We start from the raw sequence: 13,380 nt of genomic DNA, 5'->3' as shown, positions 1-13,380 counted from the left end.
GTGAACATGAATATAAACATTTATATAATAAGGAATGCAATCTTTGCAAACCGTGGCTATAATGTTCATGATTGATTCGAGTGAATCAAAACGATTTTGCTTCAATTGTGTTCTTGTATAATTCTATGAGAATATAACAATTGAAAAACTCTTTAACTAGTTTCATTTGAGTCATTTGAACTAGTTATGGTTAAGATAAATAAGGTTTATATGAGAGTAATCATATGGCTAACCTTGGTTAACTATTTATGAACCAACATGGTGTACACGTTTAGGTACGGTTACATAAACCTAAATGAGGGTACATTTCATTTGTGTGTAACAAGCTAAGTTCGATCTAACGGTTGAAAGATATTAGCTTGGTGATGTGATTTGTAGATAGCGGTAAAAGTGGTTCGATTCTCAGACTTGTGAAGGATATTAATTAGACTTAAATTCTAATATTAAAATAAAAAAAACTCACTAAAATTTTTAGCAAACTCAATCAAAGATGATATCAATATTAAAAGAAACCATGAGGCTAAGATTCCTCTATTTTCCAAGTTCAAAGTGATTAAACCAATACTTATATTTATGCAATTTTCTCGTTTAATTTGATTCTAAAATATTGCAACAAGTAGATTTTCAAAAGTAATAATTGTAAATACCAAGTATGAAGCATCAAAAGTCTTAAAACTAAGCATACTCCATCAAAATAGATCACAATCACTCAAATAAAAATCATATTCAATAATAGTTCAAGGCAAATAATCATATAATTATTGCAAATAAAAAGATAAAATAGAATATACCACTTTTTGTTGGAAAAATACCTTCCTCTATCGCCTCAGCAATGGGGTTTAGTTACTCATATTAATCATGATCTCAAAATATGTGTTTGTTGCTCAAAAGATGATTAAAAGAGTGAAAAGTAATAACACATACTGTTTGCAACAATGTATTGGTGTTGCAAAACAGCTGTTACAATGGAACTGTTACAGAAAACTGTTGTAAATACTGTTGCTTTGTCGCTGATTTTAAGACCCTAGAATATGACTGTCCTGCACAGCTTAATGTTCTTCAGCTGTTAAACAACGACATTGTTCTGCGACTATCTCCTGTGCGTCAATGTTCTTCGCGTTCTTCCTCTTCAGCAGCAGCAGCAGCAAAAACAGAGTTTGGTAAAGCTCTGATTCTTCTTCTCTGGCTCTCCTTAGGTTCCCAAAATCTCGACACCTCTTCTATATGACCCAAGACATCTATTTATATCAAAAATACCGATTAAATCTCTCCCAAATCTTCCAAAATCTCTTTCCTTCTCTTCACGGCCAAGTTGCGGAAATTTCTTGTTTTAGAATTTCTACGCGTTTCTGAGCTTTCCTTTTATTCTAAACTCTTCCTTAGATAGATACAAATCTTTGGGAAAGTTTACAACACTTTAATCTCTCTAAAATTCCCTAAAACAGGTCACACACGTGACTTTCCATATTTTCTGTTGTGAGAAAAATCCGTCGATTGAGCCGAGTCTAATCGATTTAAACACCCATATCAGATTCCTATACCCATAAGGAGTCTATCCTATGAAAATCAGAGGTTTAATCGACCTCAAACTCCTCCAAATCACGATTGCCAAAACTGTTCTTCACTGCACCTATTTTCCCGCCAAAACCTGGTTTTTTGAAATGTTGAAGATGGTTGCCCCTTATCCAGAGTAGGGGTGCGATTAGAAACTGCTTGGGAATGGGATGTCCCTTAGTAATTAGGTTACCCCTTATCCAAAGTGAGAGTCCGAATAGCAAATGTCCTCCGGGTGCTTTCCAACAACTTTTCGAGCCAATTTTTTCCAAAAATGTTTATTGGCCACAAATACCTACAAATAAATAAAACACCATAATAAGTACAAAAATGAGCCCTAACAATATATAGAATCGAGACAAATCGGACACAAAAATGTGTCTATCAAATACCCCCAAACCTATTATTTGCTAGTCCTCGAGCAAAAATAAAATAGAAATAAAATCCTAACTCACTGTCGCATGCATCGTCGATTGCATTTAGCGTATGCAATAAGCCTTTAAACCCCTAGGTGTCCCTAGTGGCGGAGTGTTGTCTCCGGAGGGCTTACCAGAGGTATACCCACAAAACCTTTATACTCCAGACCCTAGCTATCTACACAGAACCTTGGAAGGCACTAAAGAATCTCCTTGGTTGGCATACTTATTGACTACAGGAGGAAGTACCCTGATGTGAAATTCTAATTGTTGTACACGAGTTTGCACTCAAGCATACTAAAATTCATATGAAGTGACAGAGCTCTACTCAGATAGTCGCACTATGGACATCAATATCCGGAGTCAAAACTAATCACATGGATAGATCAAGAAGATGGATATAGAAAAACATATATGGTTTTGATGTTTACTAGGTGAACAGTGTTTCTCATATCTATCTGAAGGCCTCCGCCAAAATGAACCTATCCTAATGGACTGGATACCGGTCTGACTAATATCAACACACTGGCATATACAAGGGTACCAGTGGTCGATATTCCTAACTCTAGGTCAACACAACTGGCATATACAAGGGTTCCAGTGATCGACTTTATTGAATTTATTTCAGTTGGTCTGATGGTCTGGTCTCTTTTTCTTCTTTCTTTTTTTATTTTTTTTATCTCAGTCACTCTAATTCACCCTAGCATTGGTAACAACTTGAATCGTGAGCCCCACCTAATCACTTAGAGAAACATAGTTTAAAAACAAAATAAAATAAAAACAGAAGTGTAAAGGACTCAACGAGATATGGTGAAACTATCATGTTATTTCTAACACCTGAGCTCTGTGCTTTTATGAATAGACTCTTTAGATGTTGCCATCTAGTCAGATTGGTTCCTCAACTTCTACAACCAAAATGCTTCCATCCACTTAGATTGGTTAGTGCCATCCTTAATAGGGATAAATTTCTAGGCTCTGGAGTTTATTTATTGCAACGAAAAAGTAACAAAAAGTTCTACCCCACCCCCAAACTTAAATTTAACATTGTCCTCAATGTTTCTAATCAAAGAACAGTACCAAAAATATAAGTAACATGGGGAAATAGTAAAGAGAGAAGTCCGAAAGATAGTACCTGGGTGAAGTGTAACCAAAAACCTACAAAAATATTATACAACATACAAAATCGCCTCGATGGTCAATCAAAGTAAACAGGGTCCTCCAGAGTGACCTCCTCAACATCACCTGTAGGAAAAGGCTCTAAAAAGGCTTCAATCGCTGACCGTTAACCTTCGAAGAACTACCACCATCTGGTGTCTCAATCTCAACAGCGCCATGAGGAAAAACAGTACGGACCACAAAAGGACCGGTCCACCGAGAACGCAACTTCCCGGGGAATAGATGCAAACGAGTGTCATACAGAAGAACTTTTTGACCTGGAGAAAATGACTTTCGTAAAATATTCCTATCATGCACAAGTTTCATTTTATTCTTATACTCCTTAGCATTATCGTATGCATCTCTACGAATCTCGTCCAACTCATTGAGCTGGAGCTTTCTTTGAGCTCATGCCTTGTCAAGTGAAAAGTTTAAGTTCTTAATAGCCCAATAGGCTCGATGCTCTAACTCAACAGGCAGGTGACATGCCTTGCCAAACACTAAACGATAAGGTGACATTCCAATGGGTGTCTTAAACGCAGTACAGTAAGCCCATAACGCATCAGTAAGCCTCGACGACCAGTCTTTCCTATTTGGATTAACTGTTTTCTCTAGAATACGTTTAATTTACCTATTGAAAACCTCTACCTGACCACTAGTCTGACGGTGATATGGGGTTGCTACTTTATGGGTAATACCGTATTGTTTCATCAAAAGAGGAAACGGTCTATTACAAAAGTGTGAACCTCCATCACTAATTATAGCTCGCGGCGTACCAAAACGTGTAAGTATATTCTCTTTCAAAAACTGGACTACGACCCTGTGGTCATTCGTTTTACACGGAACCGCCTCAACCCACTTAGACACATAGTCTACAGAGACAAGTATGTAAATATAACCAAACAAAATAGGAAATGGACCCATAAAATCAATGCCCCACACATCAAAGACCTCAATCACTAAAATAGGGTTCAAAGGCATCATATTTCTACGGGAAATGGTTCCTAACTTCTGGCAACGCTCACAAGAAACACAATGTCTATGGGAATTTTTAAACAACGAAGGCCAGTAAAATCCACACTGCAAAATCTTAGCAACAGTCTTCTTAGCACTAAAATGACCCCCACATGCATGTTCATGACAAATGGAGATAATACTAGACTGGTCACTCTCAGATACACATCTCCTAATAATCTGGTTCGGAAAATACTTAAACAGATAAGGATCGTCCCAAAATAAATGCTTAACCTCGGCTAAAAACTTAGAACGATCTTTCTTACCCCAATGTTGAGGGGTTCGACCAGTAACAAGATAATTCACTATATTTTCACACCAAGGTGATTGGGAAACAGAGAAAAATTGTTCATCAGGAAATCTATCCCTTATAGGAAGGGAACCACTAGGGGAACTAACAACTAGCCTAGACAAGTGGTCTGCTACTACATTTTCTGCACCCTTTTTGTCTCTAATGTCTGGGGAAAATTCCTGTAACAATAGGATCCATCTAATCAATCTAGGTTTGGTATCCTTCTTAGATAAAAGGTATTTCAAAGAAGCATGATCTGTATAGATTATGATCTTAGAACCTAATAGGTAGGACCTAAACTTATCCAAGGCAAACACGATGGCTAAAAGTTCCTTCTCGGTAGTTGTGTAGTTCATTTGGGCATTATTTAGAGTTTTGCTAGCATAATAAATCACATGAAGTAATTTGTTTTCTCGTTGTCCTAAAACGACGCCTATAGCATAATCTGAAGAATCACACGTAATCTCAAAGGGTAGGTTCCAGTTAGGTGCCTGGACTATCGGAGCAGTAGTGAGTAAAGTTTTAAGCTTCTCAAAAGCCTCTAAACAAGCATCATCAAAGACAAACTTAACATCTTTTGCAAGCAAATTGCAAAGAGGTCTAGAAATCAAGCTAAAATCCTTAATGAATCGACGGTAAAAACCTGCATGCCCTAGGAATGACCTAATATCTTTTACGGTTTTTGGGACTTGTAAAGTCTTAATAAGGTCAACTTTGGCTTTGTCTACCTCTATACCCTTTGAAGAGACGATGTGCCCCTAACACAATTCCTGATTTAACCATGAAATGGCATTTTTCTCAATTAAGCACTACATTTTTTTCCTTACACCTAGTCAACACTAATGTCAAATGATGCAAGCACTCATCGAAAGATGAACCAAACACTGAAAAATCATCCATAAAGACCTCTAAGAACCGTTCTACCATATCAGAAAATATGCTCATCATACAACGCTGAAAAGTTGATGGGGCATTACATAGCCTGAAAGGCATGCGTCTGTACGCAAAGGTACTAAAGGGACAGGTAAAAGTGGTTCTCTCTTGGTCTTCTGGGGTAATAACGATCTGATTATAACCGGAGTAGCCATCTAAAAAGCAATAGTGACTATGTCCAGCTAATCGCTCTAGCATTTGGTCGATAAAAGGAAGTGGAAAGTGATCCTTCCTTGTGACCTTGTTCAATTTCCTATAGTCAATACACACACGCCATCCCGTGGTCACTCGGGTTGGGATTAATTCAGTATTATCATTCTGGGCTACAGTGATACCTGATTTCTTGGGGACAGCCTGAACAGACCCACTTACTGTCTGAAATTGGGTAAATAATACCCGCATCTAACAACTTAAGCACCTCTTTTCGAACTACCTCTTTCATGTTAGGGTTCAGTCGACGTTGCATCTCCCTAGAAGGTTTGGAGTCTTCCTCTAAATGAATCTGATGCATACACACAGTAGGACTTATACCCTTAATGTCTGCTATAGTCCACCCTAAAGCTTCCTTATTGTCTTGAAGTACATTTACTAGCCTACTTTCCTGATCACTATCCAAATTGGAAGCTACAATCACAGGTAAAGTCTCAGATGGGCCTAAAAACACATACTTTAGAGTATCGGGTAGTGGTTTAAGGTCCAACTTTGGGGGCTCTTCTAAAGAAGGAATTAGGGTAGTCTCAGAAACTGGTAACGGTTCGAACCTAGCTTTCCATCTATCAGTGTCTAACACAGGGGTAGAATCTAATAGAGCATTCACCTGTTCAATAGTGCTATCGTCGTCAAAATCTAAACCAAAATGGGATAGACAACTTTCTAATGGGTCTTCAGACAAGATGTTTGGTAATGACTCCTGAACTAAGGCTTCTATCATGTTCACCTCCTCAACACATGTGTCATCTAGCTCATGAGGTTGCTTACTGACATTAAAAATGTTCATCTCCATAGTCATATTACCAAAAGATAAACTCATCACACCATTTCGACAGTTAATGATCGCATTAGACGTAGCTAAAAATGGGCGACCTAAAATCACAGGTATCTGGTTCTCTGGGTCAGGGACAGGTTGGGTATCTAGGACCACGAAATCCACTGGATAAATAAACTTGTCGACCTCAATAAGAACATCCTCGATAACACCTCGAGGGATTTTAACAGACCTATCAGCTAACTGCAGTGTCATCTGAGTAGGTTTCATTTCACCAAGTCCTAGCTGTAAGTATACATGGAATGGCAGTAAGTTCACACTGGCTCCTAAGTCAAGTAAAGCTTTTTCTACCCGGAAGTTACCTATTGTGCAAGCAATGGTAGGAGAACCTGGGTCTTTGTACTTTGGAGTTGTGGTGTTCTGAATGATTGAACTTACGTGACTAGCTAAAAAGGCTTTCTTATGGACGCTAAGTTTTCGCTTTCGCGTACACATATCCTTAAGGAACTTGGCATAAGCAGGAATTTGCCTAATTGCATCTAATAAGGGAAGGTTTATGGTAACTTGCTTAAAAACCTCCACTATGTCATTAAAGTTCGATTCCTTCTTTGTTGGTACTAATAGCTGAGGAAATGGGGCTCTAGGCCTAAAATCAGACCTTTCAGGAACCGAATTCACATCATCAGAAACTTTATCAGTCTCTTCAGCTACTGGTCCTGAGAGGTGAGATCCTGAGGGGTGAACTACAGTATGTTCACTATCGGGCATGGTTACCTTATTGTCTACAACTCTACCACTTCTAAGGGTTCTAACAACATTCAATTGATTCGATGGTTTTGCACCTAATTCATGAACTCCTCTAGGGTTGGGTTGTGTTTGACTAGGAAACTTACCTTTTTCTCTCAAAGAATCACTTATCAGACCAACCTGGGTTTTTAACTCGGAAATAGCCTGACTATTTTCTTGTCCTATCCTGTTACTAGCTTGTAGACTCTGTTCTACGGATAACTGGAATTTTGCAGTTTGCTGAGTTAACAAGGCGAGAGATTCCTCTAAACTTAGGATTTTCTTATCTGACTGATTCTGAAACTGAGCTAGTCCTGAAGGATTCTTAGTATAGCCAAAACCTGGGGGAGCATTAGAATTACTAAACTGACCTTGACTTTGGCCCTTAGACCACGAAAGGTTCGGATGGTTTCTCCAACCAGGATTATAGGTTTCTGAATATGGGTCAATCTTTTGACGGTTATCAAATCTAGTGTTATTATAAAGAGCATTGGCCTGCTCTTCAATATTCTGGCCTTCCCAAAAAGGCTCCACTCTACCACTAGTCTGGCCCACTTCTAAGGCTTCTAACCTTTTTGCTATAGCAGCAATTTTGGCATCTGATTCATAGCCTCCTTCTACCCTATTAACGTTTCCTCTACTTAAAAGAATTGTTTTCTGGGGTGCCCTACTATTTTCCCATTGCTGGGTTTTTTCGGCGATTTCATTAAAAAATTCCATCGCCGCATCAACAGTTTGGTTTTCAAATCCACCAGTGCATAGAGACTCAACCATGGTCGTTGTGGAATAATCTAAACCCTCATAAAGGATCTGAACTAGCCTAACCTTTTCTAAACCATGATGAGGACACTGGGATAATAAATCATTGAACCTTTCCAAATACCTATATAAAGATTCTCCCTCTTGTTGTGAAAATGTGCATATTTGCGTCCTAATAGACGATGTTTTGTGCCTAGGGAAAAACTTATTGAAAAAGGCAGATGTAAGTTGTTCATATGTCTCAATTGACTCGGAGTCCAAACTATACAGCCACGACTTGGCCTTATCTTTCAGGGAAAATGGGAATAACCTAAGTTTCAAAGCATCATCATCTAAGCCTCTAATTCTTAGAGTACTACAAATTTCCTCAAAATCCCTAACATGGTAATAAGGGTTTTCATTTTCTTTCCCTAAAAAGATTGGGAGCATCTGTAAGGTCCCAGGTTTCAGTTCATAGGGTGCCTCCGTTTCAGCTAACTTAATACACGAAGGACGGGTAGTCCTAGTTGGATTCAACAAAGCTTTCAAAGTTGCCATTTCTGGCGCTATCGGAGCAACAGGATTCTCTCCTCAGTCAAAGAACGTTCAAAAACAGACTCTTCAAAAGCGGACTTTCTAGATTAAGGTAATCGAGACGCTTCGAACTACTAGGTTTCTCTTTAACAAATCTACCTAGTGCGTCTCTTTTACGTTCAGGCATACAATAGAATTTTCTAAATTTGGAAGGGTAAGCAAACACAGATCAAGGCCGACTCAACCAAATCAAACCTATTGATTTCTAGCAAACAAAAAGCATGATGGCTCCACTTAGATTGTTTCTAGACCAGCTTCTAATCCTTCGAACGGGAATTCGTTACAATTTAAGCAAACCCCTCTGGAATCAATCCGAGTTAACGTAAGTTGAATAGAGGCGAGGGAAGCTCGGTGGAGCTTTGATACCCAAGGCCTCACCGGTATTACAAGGCGGCGCAGTCACGCATTCAACTTACAGAAACCGTCAAGAACTTCGAAGTATGCTTAAAAGAGTAACCAATATTTTTCGAATGACTTTCCTGTTAAGCTCGTTACCCTATCGGTCTCGTTCTAGTCAAAATTTTAGGCTTAGGTTCGCGTAGGTTACGTGTTCCTAAAGCGGGCAAGAAGAGAACGGTGATGAAATCCGAACCCTTATCTTGTATGGCCAGGCCTTGCCCTTTACTAGAAAAATAAATGTCCGTATTCAGTCCTCAACATATATGCATACGAAGGAGTCCAGTAACTCGCTGACAGGAGATTCGCGAGTGTTTAGAATCTTACCTCCCGTTCCAGACGGGGGATGAATCGGTTGTAGTCGACTCGGGTCACTGACTCCGATGTCTAGTGTACGAACCCAAGGTGCAGAGACAATATCGTAATTGTCCTCCTTCTCTGCAAACAGTTTGTATTTAAAGTACCCTTCCGTAGGGTAATAAATAAATAAAAAAATAATGTCCCAAAGTCCAAAAGTCCAAAAAAAATAAGGAAAAATTACAAAAATAATAAACCCTAATACATTTTTTTTTAAAATAAAATAAACAAACCGTAAACTAAAATTGTCTTCTTTTCTGTTATTTTTGCTTTAATATTTAGCTCCAAGTCTTTATGAAATCACCAAACTCCTTGGCTCAATTTTCTTTATGATCCTGTAGACACAAGATAAATACCCAAAAACATAAAAAAGGACAAAAATAATAAAAAAAATAAAAAATAAAAATAAAAAAAAATCTAAAACCCTAAAAACAAGTCCGCGTCGGCGGCGCCAAAAATTGATGTGATTTGTAGATAGTGGTAAAAGTGGTTCGATTCTCAGACTTGTGAAGGATATTAATTAGACTTAAATTCTAATATTAAAATAAAAAAAATTCACTAAATTTTTTAGCAAACTCAATCAAAGATGATATCAATACTAAAAGAAACACTGAGGCTAAGATTCCACTATTTTCCAAGTTCAAAGTGATTAAACCAATACTTATATTTATGCAATTTTCTTGTTTAATTTGATTCTAAAATATTGCAACAAGTAGATTTTCAAAAGTAATAATTGTAAATACCAAGTATGAAGCATCAAAAGTCTTAAAACTAAGCATACTCCATCAAAATAGATCACAATCACTCAAATAAAAATCATATTCAATAATAGTTCAAGGCAAATAATCATATAATTATTGCAAATAAAAAGATAAAATAGAATATACCACTTTTTTGGAAAAATAGCTTCCTCTATCGCCTCAGCAATGGGGTTTAGCTCCTCATATTAATCATGATCTCAAAATATGTGTTTGTTGCTCAAAAGATGATTAAAAGAGTGAAAAGTAATAACACAGACTGTTTGCAACAGTGTATTGGTGTTGCAAAACAGCTGTTACAATGGAACTGTTACAGAAATGTTGAACTGTTGCTTTGTCGCTGATTTTAAGACCCTAGAATAAGACTGCCCTGACAGCTTAATGTTCTTCAGCTGTTAAACAACGACACTGTTCTGCGACTGTTCCGCGTCAATGTTCTTCGCGTTCTTCTCTTCAGCAGCAGCAGCAGAAACAGAGTTTGGTAAAGCTCTGATTTCTTCTTCTCTGGCTCTCCTTAGGTTCCCAAACTCTCGACACCTCTTCTATATGACCCAAGACATCTATTTATATCAAAAATACCGATTAAATCTCTCCCAAATCTTCCAAAATCTCTTTCCTTCTCTTCACGGCCAAGTTGCGGCAATTTCTTGTTTTAGATTTCTACGCGTTTCTGAGCTTTCCTTTTTATTCTAAACTCTTCCTTAGATAGATACAAATCTTTGGGAAAGTTTACAACACTTTAATCTCTCTCAAATTCCCTAAAACAGGTCACACACGTGACTTTCCATATTTTCTGTTGTGAGAAAAATCCGTCGATTGAGTCGAGTCTAATCGATTTAAACACCCATATCAGATTCCTAGATCCATAAGGAGTCTATCCTATGAAAATCAGAGGTTTAATTGACCTCAAACTCCTCCAAATCACGATTTCCAAAACTGTTCTTCACTGCACCTATTTTCCCGCCAAAACCTGGTTTTTTGAAATGTTGAAGATGGTTGCCCTTATCCAGGGTAGGGGTGCGATTAGAAACTGCTTGGAAATGGGATGCCCCTTAGTAATTAGGTTACCCCTTATCCAAAGTGAGAGTCCAAATAGAAAATGTCCTCCGGGTGCTTTCCAACAACTTTTCGAGCCAATTTTTTCCAAAAATGTTTATTGGCCAAAAATACCTACAAATAAATAAAACACCATAATAAGTACAAAAATGAGACCTAACAATATATAGAATCGAGACAAATAGGACACAAAAATGTGTCTATCAAATACCCCCAAACCTATTATTTGCTAGTCCTCGAGCAAAAATAAAATAGAAATAAAATCCTAAATCACTTTCGCAGGCATCGTCGATTGCATTGTGCTTTTAGATCAATCAATTAGAGTATCCAACCTTTGGTTGTTGATTTAAATTGATTGACACTTGAACATTGGTCTTTGGTACCGTTCAAGTTGTTTCACATAATAATCAGGCTCAAGGATTTCTATCTGTTTGATTTGCTGATTACATTGTGAAACAGTGTTAGAGCATAGCTCGGTTGAACCCACCAAGTGTTGGTATGTCAAGTTTGGTTGTCATATTTTAGTGAATCAAAACTCATTTTAAGAGTCGCTTGATTTTGTACCAGAGTCAACTTCGTATAGGTTAGCTTGAAAGTATTAGGATATCAGACATTACAAGTATTGCGAAGACTTGAAGAAGTGAAGAAGTAAGAAACTGCAACGACAACATCATCCTTCTACTTGAGGTTAGTGATATTTGACTTGAACTGTTTCATTACCTGACGTATCTTTCAAGTCGTGGATATTGAAATCAAAACTACGAAGCATGAACACTTTAGATAGACATAGTATTAAGGAATATGATACGAGGTTTATTGCTTAACCATCAAACTTTGTAGACAAGACAGAGACATAATCGTTTGAATGCTATTGTGATTATGCATGGGTATGAGGTGAGGATTTTATCCTAGGAAACAATGTTTTACATGTGCTTTAAGGAAGTAGATTCATGAACTTGTTTTGTGAATTGAAAATGAAAATGCCAGGCGTTATTGGTATTGTTATTCATTGCATATCTTGTGAACAACCAATATGTGTGATTAGTATAACCGCTCATGACTTGTTTGTGTTCTTGGTAAAACTATTCACAAAGGCCTGACTTTTGTATTGGTATGACTTTTATTAGTGAAACCGATCTTAAGTAATCACTTGAGATGGTATGATCGAGTTTGTGATTTTGTGTATGACCAACTCTGGGTAAAGGGGAAGCGATCCTAGTAAGAGGTGCAACACATCACAAAGTGGAATCGATCCTTGTATTATATGCAACAAGTTTTTAGCATAAAGGGGAACCGATCCTATGGACATGTGCAACACGTTTTTAGGAGAAGGGGAACCGATCCTATGGACATGTGAAACACATACAAGTTAGATACCATATATATGTGGGGAACCAATCCTAGTACCTAGTCAACCGAATTTTGGAAAGCTAGTGTGACTATGTACAGTACTCACATGTAGGTAGAACCGTTAAACCCATGATTTGTGATTGAGTGTTCTTGATCAATCACATAGTTCTTGAAAGTCAGATGAACCAATTCTAAACTTGTTTGGAAGTGTGGCAAATCGGTTTCAAGGTTGTAAGTATGAAAGAGAACTTACAAAGTAAGGATGTCGACATACTTTGAACACATGCAGTAATGTTTATCTTTTATTGTTCGAAGTTATTCCTTAATAGCTAAAGGAAGAAAATCCCAGGATCGAAACATAAATAAGTTAAGAATCTTTGAATTAAGGTTTTAATTTTATTTTAGGAAAATGAGAATTAGTAATGTGCATTTACTAGTTAAAGATTTTCCAAAGAGATTTTCGATCAATATTTTGGACAGAGCATTTCCAGGAATTATGGAAACCAAATCTGGAATATATTGCATATCTTGAGAATATTTTCGGTTTTGGAAATTCCTTGGTGTCCAAACTTCCTTGTCTATAAATACTTGAATTTTGCATTTCTGGCAAACTAATCCTTCGTGACATCAAACTTCCTCGGTTGTGTTGTTACTGGTGAAGCCGCCTATTCAGAGAGGAGAGTAACCTAATTAGGCGAAATCTCTTACGGCCGCTCAGTCTAAAGTCTTCTTTGGGATTGAGAAGCTCTACGAGTACCGTTGTTGGGAAACTAGATAATTGAGGTTTATCTTGTATTTTCGATTGATTTGATTGACTAACGGTGATTGAACTTTGATTGCACCTAGTTTGTTTATGCTTGAGAATCTTCTCTTCTGATATAAGATTCACTCAAACTAGATCGAAGTTTTGACAAGGATCTTTAGACTGTTTTTAGTGCTAAAGACGATCTTGTGAAGATTATTGAAGATTTAAGAAGATTTGTAGACAAAGAAGAT

General features: G+C 37.5%; 1 pseudogene; it reads left to right on the top strand.

Moving 5' to 3' along the window:
* The first annotated feature begins 7,967 nt into the window (after positions 1-7,967).
* Positions 7,968-8,067, top strand: LOC113341944 (annotated as a pseudogene).
* The last annotated feature ends 5,313 nt before the right edge of the window (positions 8,068-13,380 follow it).

This window comes from Papaver somniferum, unplaced genomic scaffold (genome assembly GCF_003573695.1).
Source record: "Papaver somniferum cultivar HN1 unplaced genomic scaffold, ASM357369v1 unplaced-scaffold_32, whole genome shotgun sequence".
Classification (NCBI taxonomy): domain Eukaryota; kingdom Viridiplantae; phylum Streptophyta; class Magnoliopsida; order Ranunculales; family Papaveraceae; genus Papaver; species Papaver somniferum.
This window is presented reverse-complemented; position numbering and strand designations above follow the sequence as displayed.